The following is a 6,678-nucleotide window of genomic DNA, read 5'->3' as shown; positions in this document are numbered from 1 at the left end:
AGCTTTATAAAGCAGAGTATAAAGTAATCTGAAATTGTGTCCTTGCCAGTTTCATCAGGACTTGCCTTTTCAATATGAAGACACCAATTGTTTGAAACAGCTTCTAATGAGTCATTTTGAGCCACACATAAATTGTTTCTGCCTCAAGGGATTTGACTGTCAGATGCAATAGCAACAATGATATATTCCTTGTTTGCTTTTTATCACTGATGTTGTGATGTCTTTGTCTAAATCCAGACAAATCCAAGCCTGGGATATCATTTTGGTAGGGTGGCCCAGCATCAGAGTTAAGATGTTTCTGTACCTTTCAACACCCTCTTGACTTTAACACAGCCAGATCCAATTCCTTCAGGACAAATTGGGAGCAATACTTGCCTGTTGCTGGGGTGGGTTAGTCAGCACAGCCTCGCCTAATCCTACTCACCCACCCTTTGTTTGTGACTCAAACATTTACACTTTATGATTTTTCTTTCCTCATGGACAGTAGTGCTGGAGGCTGGGAGACCATGCAGCTGGGTGGGTTATGTCCTGACAGGACTGTGAGCTTGAATGTGTGACTAACTCAGACCCAGAGGGAAAAGGGCTACCTGGTGTGGTTCCCAAGGCTTGTCTCCTTTCTAAGATGGTCTTTATGCTTCCAAACTGGCACTTTTTTAGGAAGGCTGGGCTTCATTCCTTTGTCAGGAGAGACATAGTAATGATGTAAAATACTCTTACATCAACTTGAACAATATAGAGCAGCTACATGAAGAGTAGAGTGAGAGACTCATGGCATAAATACTCTCTTGCATGAGAAGTGAGGGGGGAGGCTCATACTAGCATGGTGGAAAGGAAACTTGTGAGGCCAGGTAGTCTGATTTCACTGGAACTGGGCATGTGGCAGTCTGGGAACACTGTAGTAGCACAACAAGCTAATTGGGGGTTAAATTGTGTGGCTATGTCACCTAAGCAGAGTTTAGCAGTGAGGATCCCTGCTGCTGAGCCACTGCACTACCTGGAACAGTCACCTCACCTTATTGTGGGATGACCAAACTATTTCCCTCCCTGATGAGCACCCTGCCACTATCCCTGTAAATTGGAAAGCTGTGAGAAGTGCCAAGGCAAGCAAGCTTGAAATTACAGTTTTCATTTAGCTTGGAAAATGAATTTACCATCTGTACAGCCCATCCTTCTTGTCAAAGGAGCATAAGGTGAAGAAAACACAGCTGTAAGGCAGCCTCTTGCAGCTGAGATCTCTGTCAGGCAGGAGGTCTCTGTGTAGTGTGAGCTGCTGATAAGACCCAGGAGACTCACAGCTACCACACATCAGGGAGCAGTTTGTAGCTTCAGCACTTCCAGCAACAAATGCACCTGCCTGGTTGCTCTCAAAGTCCCAGGAAGCTTCAGATCAATCCATGATTGCCTTCACACACATCCCATGGACACTGGCTGTTTGTCAGCCTCCCATCACAGAGCTGCTCCCACTGAAGAGCAGCTGAAGTTACCTGGCAACAATTGTTCTCCTGTACAGCACAGACAATCTCACACATATTTTTGTTGAGTTTAGGGAGGTTTGTGCAGCATGAGCATGTACTCTTTCCACAATGGAGGTGATTTGGATCAAAGGCTCTGATGTAACATGGTAGATTCTTTGGCTCACTCAGCTCAGCTGTACAGAATTATAAATATTGGTGACACGTTATTAACATTTTAACAAGTTTCTCTCTTGAGGCCCTCAGTTATTCACCTGTGAGTAGCTGTTGTTTCATCACCAAGAGGGAGTCAAATGGAAAGTACAAAGGCAGGGATGGGTTCTAATCTTTTAGTAGTCAGTTTGTTTTACAAATTAATGGGGATAAAAAGTCCCCACTAAGCTCAGTACACTCCTTCCAGGTGGTACTTTCTAAAATGTAGTCATTGTGGAAAGAACTTCTTAAATAGCTTAACGGTCTTGCATCCTCAGTTAAACATAACCACAGCCACTGATCATCACTGTCCTTGACAAACACCATGTTGGCAAAGGCTGCTAGGCAAAGTCTGTCTTGTAAGGGGAGAAAGAGCTCAAATAAGGGAGTAACATAAGTGTAGTTGATAATCTGCATGGAGTTTTCCCCACCTGCATTCAGGTCACATTTTGGAAAACATTTTTGATGACCAGCATTTCTAAAAAAAAGCAGCTATAAAATGTTAGCTAAATGTCAGCTTTCACACATGGGAAAAAAAAAGAAACTAGAAAAAATAACCAAAAGCCCTGGTCATCGTGCAGCATGGAAGTTATTCCACACTGTGGTGGGAGAGGATCATAAGGCACATAAACATTTCCAGCAGAATCACTGAAGGACAGATAATTCCAAAATAGTTTGTTGTGCCCTCATTGCAGTGAACTGGAACAAACATGTTTTTATTTGAAGGAGGAATCTCAATCAGACACTGGCCTTTAAAACAGCCTTAGCTTGTAGGAACATTTCACAGTGGTAGATTTTTTAATACTACTATAAACACTTGGATCAAAACTCTGGTAAAAGCCTAAATCTTCTCATAAATTGCCAATGTGCAGAGAGTCAGGTGTAAAAGAAGGTAATTGGATAAGGGATGAGTTGGTATTTTCATGCTGCAACCAGCTCCTGTGTCTCTCTGGGAGATGTATATGAGGATGTCCATGAGTATTTATTCAAAACTTGTAGCAATGAAAAGGCACAAGGAAAAAGGGGGTCTGCAGAGTTTACTGGAAATTCAGCACATCTTAGAAAAGGTACATCCAATTAGGTAAGCTCAAGTTTAATTCTGCTGGTTGGTAAAAGGAAGCCATTGTGCAACTGTTTTGCAAGAGCACTGAAACTGGTAGAACAAGATGCACAGCATGTGGAAGTGAAACTAAAGATATTAAAGAAGAGTTTAGGTTGCTGTTGGGTCTTCTTTAATTACCTTTTTAAGACACTCCACTTTTCTTTAAACTTTAAATAACAGCATGAAGAAGGCCTCATCTCTTAGACGGAGCAAGTAATCCTGTGTCATGCGTAAGCACTTATGAGAACAAGCCAAGCTGCTCAGCGCATGGGAGATGAGAGATGGAGAACAGGTTCTGTAACAAGGGCCCCTGTTCAAAGCGAGTCAAGAGAGGTCTCAGCAGCTAATTCACCAGGTACGTGTTGTACATCAACAAAGCTTTCTCTGTTGAATGAAAGGCTCCTTCATCTTTGCCTCTAACCTCCATTCCTTCCTCACCACAGCAGAGGGATTTGCTTTTGAGAGAAGGAAAATCTGAGAACATACTCATTTCTTCTATGGATTCAGAAAACCGCAGAAACAACTAGAGCCCAAGCCCTTGCTGCTCCCAGCAGATGTGGCACTGGTTTTACACAAACCCTGTATGAAGTTGGGATTTCTGCTTTGGAGCTGAGTAGTTCTCCATGCCAACACAAGCCTTGAGCTCTGAGTCTGCCCTTCAGGAGCTTTTCTTCATTATGAGAATCTGCAAGTGGAGAAATAAACCCCACAGTAACAGATGCTTTAAAGATTTCTATTACTTCAGCCCACTCCTGTGCATATATCTGGTAAGCAAGGAGCTGCTGCCTTGGGATGCTACTGCTAGCCAGTTAACAACCAGGGAAAGCTGTTACTCTAGTTTCATTCAACTGAGTAGAGTAATAGCTGAGACACAGAAGCCTTTCTATCTTCCCTCAGATGTGGATGACTACTTATACTTGAGGTCTAAACTGTGAAAGACACTATAATTTCTCACTTTTTTCTCCTCATTTCAGCACATCTTCACCTTCTTTTTGCATTTCCCCTACATTCATCAAAGCAGCAGGAATATATATTTTAACAATATTCAAAACTCTTTTTCCTTATTCTTCTTTGTACATGTCCTCAAAAAGCTGGTCTGAAACCCATAGGTATCAAGACTGTCCTCAGCACCTTATGTGGCTGGGTGAATGACCTCAAAAAGTGAGAGAAGGAATTCACGTGTACTGCAAACATTCAGCTGAGCAACCATCATGACCCAAATTATCTTCTCTTTCTTCCTCTGAGTTTCTTCATTTCTGTCCAGTTTATGCATCCTCATCTCTTCTGTTTAAGGAGGACTCAACTATCTGCTTGGCTGTGCTCAGAAATCTTCCTGTAGAAATTCTAAATAAAATAAATGTGTTGGCCAGAAATTTTATGATTTTTGTGGATCAACGTCTTGAGTACCAAATCAAATTGTTATCTGAGATGGTCTGTTTTCATATTTGGTTCCCCAGAAATCAGTCAAGAAAGACCCAACAACAGTCAAGAAAGACCCAACAAATAATTCTTCTTAAAAATACTGTGGTTCTATTCTTAAGGTGATGCACTGTCTGTTAGCACAGAAATTACTTAGTAAAGTTCTTTAATCTGAAAAAATTATTATACCGTCCTTCAGAAAACCCCAAGTGTATGGCAATCTCAGTGTTTATCATGGAATACAGTGGTGCCAGAGCTACTGTGAAGAGATGACCCCAGACTCTCCACATGCCCCAGGGCAGGATTCATGAAAAACAAGAGTAGGACAGAGTTTTTAAAAAAATTGGAATCTGCCAGGCAAGGTAGGTACAACTGGTAAACACACATAATCCTGTTTCAGGAATTAACGGGGGTTGAATACTGCAGCCTTGAAGTAGTTACCAGACAAACTGTGCTTGTACCAGGTGCCATGCAGAGAAAAGGGGCAGGTGAACTGTGGCTGCAGTGGTCCTTAGCATTGAAAAAATCTCAAGTTTTCAGCTGCATTGGGAAGGTATTTTTGATTTATCAATAGAAGTGATAAGCAGCTGTTCTTCAAATCCAAAACATACACAATAGCTTCATTATAATGTCACAGAAAAATATATAATGTCTCAAAATATAATTCAAATGTATCTGCTGCTTAGAGATACACAAATGCTTTAAATCTCTGGCTGTAAAACTGCAAGAAATAAGATAGAGCCAGATATATTTAAGTCATTTTGAAAGAGGTACTCAGATGTTGTAGGAACAGTGATCATGGAACTGATTTAACTGTGGTCATGTTACTGATTTTATTACTTTCTAGTTGAATTGATACCACATTAATAAAACTGGTTTTAAGGGAGAATAGAATTTTCAAATCAAGGTCCAAAAAAAAGAAAATAGCTTTAAAATCTCAATGCAATCCCTTCTCACTTGTGCCATTTGGGAACAACCTGCAGTAGGAGATATGGAGGCTCAGCACTGCTGGGGGGCACACCACCCCAGCCTTAGGGGGGGGGAATGCCCCCTGCAAGTCAGAAATGAGACCCTTGCTAAGTCCTCTGCGTGAGAAGAGGCTGAACAAACTCCTTATTTCACCTGCTGATGTTTGACAGGTACATGGATAAGGGGGACACCGATAACATATGTTTGGGCTGGAAATGACATGCAGAGCTTTATTCTTTAATGCATTTACATGTTATCTTTTCCCCCTTATCTCTCCAGGAACTGTTAGAGAATCTTATCTCTGGTCATGTTACTTAAAGGGAAGCTTTCATGAATTGTCACATCAAAATGTCAGACTGGCCACTAACGACTCTGTACTATACTACATACCATACAAAAGCTTCAATAACATTCTTCCCTTCCTAGAAAATTTTCAGCCCAAAGATCAAATCCTAAAGATAGCACAGGCTTAGTTACAGTCCTGAGACCAAGGAACCTGGAAATCTGCTTTACTCCCTGAGCTATATTTAAGCACCTGTATACATGTGAGCACAGTTATATACAGACTATACCCAACAGTTTTATCACTGAAGGAGTGATCATAATCCATGAATACATGTGCTCTGCTTGATTTAAGCTGTGGCCTGGTCAGTGCTTCCACACATCTGCTCACTCTGTACACTCGGAATGCCCTGGTATCCAGGATAAACAGAAGCATTCTGGTTGGAATTAGAATTTGGAATTAGAATTTGGAATAATCCTAAGGAAAGGCTTTTATGCAAATGAACCACTGGGGATAGAGGGAAGGCAAAGAGAAGACATTTCAGCTCAGGACACTGCATTACCATAGAGCCCTTTAGCACACAGGGCTGCTCCTTGGTGCTAAGGAGCAACATCTCAGCTCCTCACACTGCCCTAGCTGACTTTATCAGCAGCCAAGAGCCAGGTACTCTGCTAAAGTTCCCCCACCAACAGCTAGGATCTATGAGAGACTTCAATCTGCCTTCCCTCAAGAGTTTCAGATGTCTTACAGGAGTTATTACATAGCATCCTTTCTCAAGGTTGTGCATTAACCCTTTTCTAACACCTGCTCACTCATGGCTATTAACTTTTTTCCTTTGAGGACAAACACAAGAACATTTGGCTTCTTATGATACCAACTTTAGAAAGCCAGAAGATTAACGAGCTGTAACCTGGTGAAGAGCACAAGGTTTGGAAGCATTGGAAAGCAGCATTTCCCATATTTCATTTAATTTCCTGTATTTCAGTGGGCTGATAGAGCAGAGTTCAGAGAATAAGCTCCTCTAGTACCATCTATTGTATACATTTACTGAGTGTGCAGTTTTTGCCACATCTGCGCATTCAGGCTGATGTATGGGATTTAGTCCTCACAGTTTAGACACAGAGCTGTGACCCAATCGCTGCAATCCAGAAAAGGAGACTTCTGTGCAAGACTGAGCAGATTTATCTTGTCAGAACTCACCCTACAGACATTTGCTACTGTTACAAAACTCTTAAGCAGTG

The sequence above is a fragment of the Zosterops lateralis genome, assembly GCF_965231275.1.
Source record: "Zosterops lateralis genome assembly, chromosome: 7".
Taxonomy (NCBI): Eukaryota; Metazoa; Chordata; class Aves; order Passeriformes; family Zosteropidae; genus Zosterops; species Zosterops lateralis.
This window is presented reverse-complemented; position numbering follows the sequence as displayed.